Raw genomic sequence first — 13,357 nt, forward strand, 5'->3', positions numbered from 1 at the left:
CGGAGTTCTAATTAATTCTATTTTTAAAGGTAAAAAAATTTTTTTTTATATAAATATTTTTATAAAAAATTTTAACAAAGCAATCTTAAGGTAAGTTTTTTTGAAATATGAAATGAGCTTGTGTTATGATCATTATTATAGGCCTATTTTCGATAAAGTTTTCGTTTATAAGCATTTTGATTATATTTTGTATAAAAAACTTAATCAGTTGTATATAAGTTAATCAAGTAGTGAGATATTATTATTTGTTATAATATATGTGCTATTCATTACATTAAAATTTCTGACAAGGAAATGTACCGATGTAGTGACAAAGATACAAAATAATTTAAATAAAGACACTGTGGTGTCAGATAATTATTTATATAGAATATTGGACTTGGAAAGTAATTTAAAAGAAGTTTTGAATGAAAGCAAAAGGATAAACCAGAAGTGGTTAATATAAAGGATAATCCGTGCGATATTCCGGAATGTGTGGAGAGATCGGTGGTTAACATCCAAGAATTATAAGAAATAAAAGAAGTAATCCATGTTATATATCAGGATATTTATAAATTGATTATATGAATAACAATAGTGTTAAAAGCCAAATATGTGGCAAATATGATCCATATGAAAAAATTGATTTCTAAAGGGACAAAAAAAATAGTGAAAATTTTGATGTTAAGAAGAATATTGGTAATAATATTATATGCAACCATTGTGTCTGTAGTGGACACAAAATAACCTGTATGGTTAAGGAACAAAATTTTCGTGTAGGTTTTCAGTTTAAAAAATTAATAATGGAAAATTCTAAAGTGATAAAAATTTCTGGCATCAATACAAATAAATCTGATGTATTACAATCAAATTATGACATAACGCTATACCTATAGTTAATAAATATGGTATCAATTTTGAAGAAAAGTTAGGATGTTATATGATTATCAAGTAGCGTTAAACTTAAAGATGGTTTTTCACCCATCATTTTATGGCTTGTCGAAGAGTTTCTTTTGAATGGAAAAAGGAAATAGAAGACGAGTTGAACAAATGGGTAAAAGATGGGATTATTATTCCAATTGAATAGAATAGGCACTATAAAGACTCCCAAATGGTTATTTACCTTTTGTAGGTAACCATTTAGATTAAGTGTGTCAGCGCAGATTTTTCAGCGTACAATGGCATCGGTTTTCATGGCCTAGCAGGAGTTTTTTATATGGATTATGTGTTGATTACTGGTGTAACACCGGAACAACATAATCAACGTTTGGAAGAAGTTTTCAAACGAATTCGTGTTAAAGGTCTGAAGGCCAGCAAAGAGAAAATTGTTCTTGGTATAACAAAAGTTATCTATTTGGGACATCAAATAAATGGAATGGAGATGAAATCTCTTGAAAAAAATTTGAAAAATATAGCAAATATGAAGCCGCCCACCAATAAGGCGAAGGTGTAATCATTTTTGGGTATGATAAATTATTATCATAGATTTTTGGATGATTTTGCAAAGATTGCCATACCTTTGTTTTGTATAAATTATTACAAAAGGGAGGGCATCTTGAATGGGCCAGTGAACAACAAATAACATTTGAAATGTTAAAACAAATTGGGGAAGAACCGATTTTAGTGTGTTTTAACAACTATTTAGAAATCATGTTGATGCATCTAACAAAGGTGTTGGCGGTGCATTATTACATTTAATTGACGTTTAGAAAGACCAATTTTTTTTCTAGAGTTTTCCAAGAAGTGGAAACGCGATATTCTGTTATTGAACAGGCCAAATGTCGGGAATATTTAAGCGGGAAAAAATTTATAATTTATACCGATCATAAACCATTAATTCATTTATTTAAAAAGGATAATAGAGAATTAATGTTATCACCCCGATTACAAGATTGGTTATTATTAGTGGGAAGTTTCAATGTTGAAATTAGATATCGTAGAAGCAAAGAAAATTGTTTGACCGATATTTTATCCAGGTTGGGATCGAGTGAAGAAGATCTAGACTTTAATAAAAATAAAATAATGTATAAAGAGAAAGAGAAAGAGAAAGCATTGATGTGTTCCCTATCACATGTGCTAAAAGGTGGTCCTACTAATTGGGAAGATATAAAATTAAATACTTTAAAAGATAAAGAATTGAATCAGATAAAATTATTTTTAACGGGACGGGAAAAAAACCGTGGAAAAATAATTGTAAAATTTATAAGAAAATAGAAAAAGAATTGTCCGGGTGGATGATTGTTTAATGCGAGGAGGGCCGTAATTCCTTTTAAATTACGATGTAAAATTATTTTATTACATGCCGGACATCAGGGTCGGGATAAAATGAAATCTTGGGCTTGTGAATATGTATGGTGGCCTGGTGTGTATTGACATTGAAAAAATTACAAGGAAATGTATTCCATGTAATAACAATTGAATAATGAAAATTTATTATTATCTTTTCAATGTGGCTTGGCATGGTAAAGATATTGAAAATTTGTGGGGCATTATAACATAAAAATAAAGGAATAAAAAATATTTTAATTTATTAAAGTAATTTTGTATCAGTGTTAGTGATTTGATCATGTATCAATTTTGTGGACATAAAGGAATAATAAAATAATTTTTTAATTTATATAGTTTAAATATAATATTGTCTTTGAATTAATATCAATAAAAGATTTTTGATAAGTGTATGTGTGAATATCAATTTATAAAGAAATAATTCCATATAATCATATCTTTCACACAACTCATATAATTAAAGAAAATTTTTATTTATCTCAACCAATAGTAACACAGTTATATATTTAAAATTGATTAGACTATATAAATTAAAGAATTAAAAAGTCAATTGTATGGCACCATATGACATTTTGCAGGGGCATCGCTAGCCTTTACAATCTCAGGGGGCTAAACTAAAAAAAATATTATAGGGGCTTCGCCCCATACCCCCCCCCCAATTTACGGGCCTTCGGCCTGCTCTTGCCTGGCCTTCGGCCGGGTTTTATATTAATATATTTAACTTTTTTAAAATTTGCTAACTCTGAACAATTATTCTGAATTTCATATTTTGTCATTTATTATATTATGCATACAAAATAAACTAGCACATAAATAATTAAAATATAATACTTTTCCAAAAATAATTTTTTAACACAAAATATAATTATTACAGTATAAATTATTTTCGATTGCTAATATAAAAAAATTTTGGGTTGAAAGAATTATAAGTGATAAAAAAGGTTTATTAATTCATACATATGCCTTGATAATGGTTTTTAAAAACTACATAATATAATATAATTCTTAGCAACTTACATTGACAAAAGGTCATGAAATAATATAACTCTCTGTTTAGAATGTTTTATAGAATGAACTAATAAGGAAAAATTTATAGGCCTAACCAAATCAACTTTTCTTTAAGAAGAGAATATGAACGACCAATTAAAACTATATTGTGGTTAGAGCTTCTTCTTAGATGACATGATGGAAGCTAGATAAGTAATCGAGAAAATTATTGTGAGATATTAAATTTTTAAAGATTATCTTCCATTTTTAATGATATATAAACGACTATACAGTTGACCATTATTGCTTATCTAAAATATGCAATCATATGCTCTCAGCAGCTGTAGTAATAATCTTAACTAACATAACCACACAAATAATATATCCTGGTTAATTTGCAGTCATAGCCATGACACTCACGATATTAACTCATATCAGAATTTATTATGTTAGATAAATTGATAAAACAAACACTTAAAATCTTTAGAAGAAATTATGCAATTATATTGTAGCCTTGAGTTATTTACATGGCAAATGCCATATTAGAAATTAGACATTTTGTAACTATAAAATAAGAAACAGAGTGATATGATGAAAGCAATTAAGATTTAATATATTATTGTCGCTCCACCTCTATTTGATATATCATATCTTAAAATAATAGTAGTTTGTAATAATATCAAAAATATACAGGTGTTAAAAATTTAAATAAAAACTGTTTTCAAAAATAGCTTTCCTAAAAGCACGTAAAAAAAGAAAAGATATTTAATTTATTACATCCATTGTGGGATGTATAATAATAAAATGTTTAATTTTTAATAATATTTTTAAATAAATAGATGGCGTTAAAGAATTATTAGTTAAATTTATTAAAATATTAACTGTAATATTAAACTGTCAAATACGTCTGTAAAAGTGGCATTTTACCTAAAATTTTATAACCAATTATATATAATAGGGGAATATATACTATATGTCTACTTATTTATAAAGAAATCTCTTATACTTATTTGGACCTTGAAAATATTTTTAGGAAGGGGCATGGTAATTACATTGGCGGCACTAGGGGATGGCGCGCAGGGGCTCGAGCCCCCTGAAAAATTTGAATAGCCTTCTGAAGCAAAATATTTTTTTTAATGGCTCCTTAATATATTTTTAAAATAAAAATAAATTTTTTTGTTGTCCCCTGAGCGATTTCTTTTATAATTCTATTAAGTAATATATAGATTTAATTTTATTACATAAAAATTAATAAGACTATCTAAATACCCATTAAATGGGTTAATGATGCTTACTACCTTAAGGTACTACCTATCAAATTTGAATTTTGTTCATTTTTCATTTGGATAGGCACTACCAAATATATTTATAATATATATTTGAAAAATCGTGATTTTTGTAAAGCCTCTATGGCCTAGTAGGCAAGAGCTTGGCTTACTTATCCCATGGTCCCGGGTTCGAATCCCGGAAATGATCATGAATTTTTTCTTATTCTAACTTGGTGGTTCCATCCTTGGGGGGATAATATATAGGAGGCCGGACTCGACCACGTGATTCCGTATTAATATATTAAATAATAAGAGTCTTATTAAATTTTAATAAATTTTGGTCGGTATTTAGCAAATTAGGTTGGTATTTAGAATATTTCCATACATTCACTTGATAGTAAGCATCATTAACCCATTAAATGAATACTATTTTACGTGATACGTGATATATAGCGCATCGCCCTCTAACGTTGAATACACAACAGAGCTACGCTAGGTTTTCCTCATTTCCATCTAATTGGAACAATTTAATTTGGGTATAAAAGTAAAAATATGAGGAGCCCTCCACACGTTTGTGGGCAAGCCGCACGTACTTGTAGGCACAACATTTCGAAAAATGTTGCTTAAACCTCTATAGGCTTTAATTTAAAAGGAGTGGGACAATGAAAAAGCCTATACCCGAGAACTACAGTATAATTTAATTACTTTAAAGGTAGGTGATGGCTGATTTTAAGCTTAATTTCTTTAGTGTAAGTTATAATTACTATCAATATTGAGATATAATGTTCATAGAATCTGTAAATAAATATGATTAAAATAAAATAATATTTACCGTTCTATCACTTCAAATTCCACCGGAAGTAATTGTGATTTTGAAAAATAATAATCAATACTATTTTAATTAATAGATTAGATTAATACATATAAATGATCCACATTTCCGTTTTACTTATGAACCATATGGAAATTATCTTCAAGGATGATAAACTGATAAGTGATTGTATTTGTACTTTGTATTTTATTTAATCATATATTTCTTATTTTAGGTTTTAAATTTTATTTCTAGAGTACCTTCCCCGTCCCTTTTTTAAAATAAATAGGGCCGTAGGTTTTGGGTGTGGGCTGTTCTCTTGGTCCTCCCTATCTGTTCCAGCCCACAGACGTTTAAATAATAGTTTATGAACTATTATGCGTACAAGTACGTGCGGCTTGCCCACAAACGTGTGAAGGGCTCCTCATATTTTACTTATACCTAACTTAAATCTTCCAATTAGATGGAAATGAGGAAAACCTAGCGTAGCTCTGTTGTACCTACAACGTTGAGAGGGCGTATGCGCTTTATTCCGTATTCCGTATAATACATATAAATTATATTTTCACTATGTTAGCTTTTCAATCAAATTCTGTATTAAATAGAATATCAATATCACAAACTGTATATATCAGGCGCGTACGCAGGTATTTGGTCTGAGGGGGGGGGGGGGGGGTAATAAAATTTTTTAAGAAATATTATTGTTTTTTAAAAATATCAAGCATAAATTTATTAAGACTAATAACTATTTTAATACACAATTTTAAATTTATGTGAATTATAAAAAAATTACATGTGTAAAGAATCACTTAAATGACCCAAAATAGAAATTTGAATTTTTTGAGCCTTTACACAAAAAGTTTCTTAGGAATAATTGCATTTTATATGTTATATATTTACAATGTAAAACCCAATCTTCGTTGTGATTGAGCTAATTTTTCAATTATCTCATCCTTGCTTGTCGTCAAATGCCTATGAATATTCAAAAGATCCAAACCTTTCAATCTACTTTCAGATGTTGTACTTCTTGGTATGTTGTTCAGAGACCTGGAGGACTGGCCCCAGGGCTGGACAGTATTTTAATTTTTTTAAATATACCCGGACCGGGCCCGAAATTTTTTTAAAAAACACCCAAGCCGGGCCTGAAAATTTTATTTTAAAAAAAGCCAGCCCGGGCCTGATTTTTTTTTAAAAAAAGCCGAGTCGGGCCTAAATTTTTTTTAAAAAAAGCCGGACCGGGCCTGAAAATTTTTTTAAAAAAACCCAGGCCGGGCGTAAAAAATCTTTAAAAAAAATCCAGGCCGTGCTCTGCAAATGGTACTTCTGCAGGCCTCTGTTATTCTTCTTAAAAAAGAGAATGTTCTCTCATTAGTTTACTAATGGTAAGAGTTTATCCCTTTTAATACATTGAGAATTTAATCTAAAATGTGTTTAAAATAATGCAGAGCATCCATAGCATTTTTTGGGACTATATCAACCATTGTTAATATTATAAACATAGTTATTCAGCTAGTAAGGCATCATAAGATACTTTAACATCTTCATAATAAAAATCTACAAATATTTTTTTTTCTATCACCATCTGAAAAAGGTTAAGAAGGCTTTTGTGGAAGTAATATTTACAGATTAGTAAGTGCTGCATGATGAATTAAAAATTCATTTACTTGGATTATAAATGTATCTGTATTTAAGATATACTCTTCTACTGATCCTATATTAATGTTTTAACGATGAGCTTGTCTTGCTACAATTCGAGGGAGACAAATATTAAACATGTATAGCTCTGCTTTTGACTCAACAATAAAATATGAAATTCTTCATCAACATTAGCCCTAATTTCCTTGATTTCTGATAAAATGCTCTCCGCTATTCTCATCTTCTTAATCAAGTCAATGTCATGTTTTTGAAAAGTATTACTTAAAATAGTTGTATAATTAAATAATACATTCTAATGAGAAATAAAATTTGGAATAAGCATTGAATCCAATAATTTTCTTGCTTCTGAGGAAATATTTCTTTCAGGCTATTGTGATATTTCAGTAATAGCAAATAATTGGCACTTCTAACTCCTTAAAAGCTGTTACTGCTTGATGGCAGAGACTCTATCTCGTTGGATAAGGTTGCAATTTCTTTTTCCCTGTTGGACAAGAAGTTTCAGAAATAATTATTTTTTGACTAGATATTTGAAAATGGTAGATAAATATTACGCCACTAAAAATTTGAAAATAATAAGTAAATATTACGCCGGAAAACTTGAAATCGAAATTAATTGATAAAATAACTTAGTAGATGAATGTGATAATAAATGTAATTAAATATATAATTAATATGAGATAGGAATAAATATTAACAAATATAAATTAATATAAACAATAATATTTTTGAAAAATATATCCGGCATCCGCATTTTTTGGCTTTGGAGGGGGGGGGATTTGTCCCCCTGCCCCTAGACGCAAATTTTTTTATATCAGCTGTTAAAGTTATGAAAAAAAAGTTTTTTTTATTTTATTATTTTAATATTAAAATGAGAGATGAATATAAAAATTATCCTTAACGAACTTGAATGTACGGAGAATATGATTGTTTATTTTAAATTTTGCATATAAAATTTTTTTTTGAATATTAATTTTTGTTATTAACATATAAAAACCCATTATCCTTAACGAACTTGAATGTACGGAGAATATTATTGTTTATTTTAATTTTGCATATAAAATTGTTTTTTGAACATTAATTTTTTTTATTAACATATAAAAACCCGTATTTTGTGAATCGACAATCCATTCATTATATTTAATTTTTTTTACATAATTTGGATTAACAAGATTGGATTAATAAAATTGGAGTAATAAAATTGAATCATTAAAGGTATTATTATATTTATATTGAATATATTTATTGCTAATTATACCAAAAACATCAAAATTCAACACTGGTCCGAAGAGTAAAAATACTCAGGGACCGCAGATATTCAGTCTAATAAATAGACTATACAATTAAATTTAGAAGAAATAAATTGTGATTAAAAGTCAATTGTTTGTATATATCAGCGTATTTAAGGTAAAAAAATATATATATATATATATATTTTCTGTTCTTTTATTCGTAATGCCGTTTTATGCTTTGATTTTAATCATAATATTAATTACATTGTTGTATAATTTTGGCCGCAGCATTAAGTTATTTGTGATTAAAATTATTTTGAATTCTTTGTAATGTATCTAAGTCAAATTATTTTAAGGAATTTATTGTTGGAAAATATAATTGTAATAATATTTTCGGTAATAGTTTTAGCATTTTTATTAGGTTTAATTTTAGGTAGAAATACATCGTACATAAAAATAGAAAATAAGGAATTAGATAAGATAAATAATATATTAAATGAGGAAAATAAGGAGAGAAACATAAACATTTCTAGAAGTACAGAGATTTTCAGACGAATTAGTTGCTATAGCTGTGGTCAGACAGGCCATATGTCGCGTGATTGTGATTTAACAAAGGATTTGAAATGCGCGAGATGTGGCAAGAATGGCCATGTAGCTATAAGATGCAGAGTGATTTTAAGGTGCAATATTTGTGGCCAGGATGGACACACTCAAGAGAAATGTAACAAATGACTAAGAAAGAAATATTTTAATAATGAATTTTGTAATAATAATAATTTTTTTAATGTTGATAATTTAGTAGCAAATAAGAATAAATATTTAAATTTTAATAATAAATTTGGTAATAATGGTTTTTCTAATTTTAGTTCAGGTAAGAATAAGCATTTTAATTTTAATGATAGATTCGATAATTATAATAATTTCTTTAATGTTAATAATTGTAGTAAAAATAAGTATTTTAATTTTAATAATGACAATTTGGATAATGTTGATAGTGCAAGTAAGATTAATTATTGTAATAAAAACGATAAATTTTGTGATAATAAAAAGTGTTTTAACATCGATAATTATAATTCAACGATATTAATAGAAGTGATATAGAAATAAAAAGTAGAGATTTTGAAATATATAGAATTAAAAATGCAACTTGTATAGATGTACGAAAAATGGATAGAGAATTTTTTAATGAAGAATAGATGCCCGAGAGTAAAGATAAATATAGATAAAGCAGAAATTTGTTATTTATTAGATACAGGAGCAGAAATTAGTTTGATAAGTATTAAGGATTTTATGAGATTTTGGCCAGAGAAAGAATTTGTTACAAAGAAGATAAGAGCCCAACAATTGGATGGTTGCGTGGTAAAAATTTTAGGGTATTATAGGGTAAGGTTACCAGGAGTTAATAAAAGTATAAATTTGTGGATAACTACGTTGAAAATTGAACCAATTTTAGGTTGGTGTGATATAAGAACGTTAGGTTCAATTTATAATTGTGGAATTTTTTCGAAACTATCCCTGTAGGTAATGATGAAAATAGTAAAATAATAAGGAGTGATTTTGAGAAAATTAAGTTACCTAGTATAGAAGATAAACAAGAATTAGTTCTCGATAAACTTAGAAATCGAACTACAGAATTTGTTGATAATAGTGAAATAATAAGGAGTGATTTCGATAGATTTAAATTACCTGTGATAGAGGATAAACAAGAATTAGTTCTCGATAAACTTAGAAATCGAACTACAGAATTTGTTGATAATAGTGAAATAATAAGGAGTGATTTCGATAGATTTAAGTTACCTATGACAGAGGATAAACAAGAATTAGTTCTCGATAAACTTAGAAATCGAACACCAGAGTTTTTGATTAAATATAGAGATAAAGAGAATAAGATTTCAAGAGATATAAAGTCTTTAGAGGTAACACCCGTTGAAATCAACAAACAGATAATTAAGAAGAGTAGAACAGGAAGAGATAACCGAAAATAAATACAGCCATGAAATAAGTATGATTGTAGATCAATACCTGGAGGTTTTTAAAGAAGAGTTAGGGACACTAAAAGATGTTGAAGTAAATATAAAATTATTAGAAAATTACCAGCCTAAATTTTGTGGAGTAAGGAGATTGCCCTTTTCTTGGTTAAAAGAAGTCGATAAGGAATTAAATAAAGGTTAAAAGAAGGCATAATACGACCTATAGTGCATAGCCAGTGGGCGACACCGTTAGTCCCCATTAGAAAAGCAGATAATAGTTTAAGATTATGCATAGATTATAGAGTTTCGTTAAATCCATGGATCAGTACAGTTAGTTATTCATTACAGAGGATAGAACAATTATTAGCAAATCTAGAAGGAGCAACAATTTTTTCGAAGATTGATTTTTCTAACGTTTATTTACAGATTAAAGTGAACGAGAACACGAGTAAGATATTGACAATTACGACGCATAGAGGATTATTTGCATTTTGTCGCTTACCATTTGGTTTGAAAGTTTCGGCTGCGATATTTCAGAGAACAATGACTTCTTTATTTCAAGGGTTAAAGGGAATTATGTATTATTTAGATGATGTTTTAATATCAGGTAGAACCGAAGAAGAACATAATTCTAGATTAGTTAAGGTGTTAGATATAATATTAGAGAATGGTTTAAAAGCTAATATGAAGAAAAGCGTTTTCGGAGTAAGAGAAATAAAGTACTTAGGACATTTTATAAAAGGAAACGTAGTTACTCCTATTGCCAAAAATATAGACAAGATAGTGAACATGAGAGCGCCAAATAATAAGTCTGAATTACAGTCATTTTTAGGAGCTACAAATTATTACCATCGTTTTATTCAAGATTTTGCTGAAATTGCTACACCATAATATAGTCTATTAAAGAAAAAAAAAGGTTCGAGTGGGGAGCAGCACAGGAAGAAAGTTTTAAAAAATTGAAGATAAAGTTGGTAGAGAAACCTATGTTGATTTGCTTTAATGAGGAATTAGATATTGTTTTAGCAGTGGACGCATCTAATGAAGGTATAGGAGGAGCTTTATCACAAATAGTTGATAATGTAGAAAGACCGATTTTATTTGTGTCAAGACAGTTTAATAAGGCTGAAAGAAATTATTCAACTATAGAAAGGGAAGCCTTAGCAGTCAAGTTTGGTTTAACCAAATGTAGAGAGTATTTGTTAGGCCGAAGATTTTTGTTATATACAGATCACAAACCGCTGGTAGGGCTTTTTAAAAGAGATAATAAGGAGTTGATGATGTCACCAAGGTTACAGAAATGGCTTATGTTGTTAGGGAATTTTGATTTCGAAATAAGATTCAGAGCGGGTAAACAAAATTGTTTACCAGATATATTATTGAGATTATGTGATAAGGACTTAGAAGACAAGAAAATAGAGCCAATAATAAATAGTTTAGAATATAGTGAAGAAGAGGAACTAAATAGTAATGTGATAAGAGCTTTAAAGATAGACACAAGAGAAAGGCCGATAACTTTAGAGCTAGTAGACAAGATTTCCCAGCAGGATTAAGAATTAATGAGAATTAGAGCCTGTTTGAAGGGAGATAAAGAATGAGAAGGTAGAGACCAGTCCTTTAAAAACAGTAGAGGTGAATTGAATATAGAAGACAATTTAATGAGAGGCAAGTCTTTTAAAATTGGGTTCAAAGAAATTCAAACTGGGCTGAATAAAGGAAAGTTTTGATGTCACAGTATGTCTTTAGGAATTTAGGGATAAAACAATTTTGTTATCAAAACTATTTTTAAAGTATACTTTGATAATATCCATGTTAGGAAGAGGATTCTACGAATGGCATACTATTTTGACTTCTCCCTTAACACTCAGTCCTAATTGCTATGTTTATATAATAAATTAAGACCCTGGATTTTGACCTTTGCTAATAATCTTCTAAATAGCTAATTGCAATGGGATGGATACCACCACAGAGTTTTTGTGACATAATCAGGTTGACCCCATATTTGATTTAAATCTATGATAGGAGGTCTTTGTTTAAAAGAGTATTAATGAAGGTCTTAAAAGCATTTAAATAATTTTTTATTATAAGTGTGTAGGTTTTATATGAAATTCATGTGTATATTTAATAGTTCCTCATTACTTAATTATATAAAATACCATGATATATTTCTAAAATAATCATTTTTATTATTATTCCAAAATTGGAAATAGAATAGTACCAAATTTTATTTTTATTATTTTAAGTAATATTATTCTATTCTACAAATAACTTCTCTTTAAATCCTAAAAATTTATTGAATAATAATTAACTAAAACTGTTTTAAAAAAATTCTTAAAATTTTTACAAATTAATAACAACACTTTGGACACATATTTTCTTTTAACCATATATATTGTTTGACATATAGTAGATCCTTATTTTCCAGCACCTTTTAACGTTACGATCTGAGTTATTGTAATATATTTATTATATGGTTTAAGAGAAAATTGATAGATATTCCCAAGAGAAATTGCAGAGATTATTAGCAGTGAAATATTTTGAAGAATTTAAATCTAAAAATAAAAAATTAAATAATTTTGTATAAATTGTAAAAATTGTCCACTTACTAATGCTTCAATTACCATTAAATAATTCAATCTATTATATTATATTATAGTGTTGTATATTTTCTCATAACTTCATAATTGTAGAATGAATGTTATTCATAACTTATTATAACATTTTTTTGTTTTACTTATATATAATTTGACTATGATTGAAGTTAACCTCCTATTATTTGTTAACTTAAAATATTTTTTTATTTTTTCTATTGTAATTTATAAATGTCTTAAATTTAATTTTATAATTTGTAACTAAGTAAAAAATCATTTGGAAATGTGGTGGTTTGTTTAAAGTTTAAATTAGGATGAACATATTTTCAGCATGGTACTTTAATATGTATTCATGAATTTCATATAATTATAGGTAAATCTAGTGTTGTAAACGAACGCGTTCAAAATGAACCGTTCAAAATGAACCGTTCAAAATGAACGCGTTCGTGAACGAAGTTCGTTTTTTTGAAAAAAATGATGAACGGCGTTCCTTTTATTTTTGACGAACTTTGAACGTGAACGCGTTCCTTTTTTATGACGAACGCGTTTGAATTTAACGTTCGTTCAATTTTAAAAATATTTT

At 27.9% G+C, this 13,357-nt stretch overlaps 1 protein-coding gene across 2 annotated transcripts in view; it reads right to left on the minus strand.

Annotated features, from left to right (window-relative positions):
* LOC135925037 (E3 ubiquitin-protein ligase RNF123-like) overlaps window positions 1-13,357 on the minus strand; it is a 68,910-nt gene that overhangs the window by 46,110 nt on the left and 9,443 nt on the right. The window lies entirely within an intron of this gene.

Source organism: Gordionus sp. m RMFG-2023, chromosome 2 (genome assembly GCF_954871325.1).
Source record: "Gordionus sp. m RMFG-2023 chromosome 2, tfGorSpeb1-WG-v2, whole genome shotgun sequence".
NCBI classification, from domain to species: domain Eukaryota; kingdom Metazoa; phylum Nematomorpha; class Gordioida; order Chordodea; family Parachordodidae; genus Gordionus; species Gordionus sp. m RMFG-2023.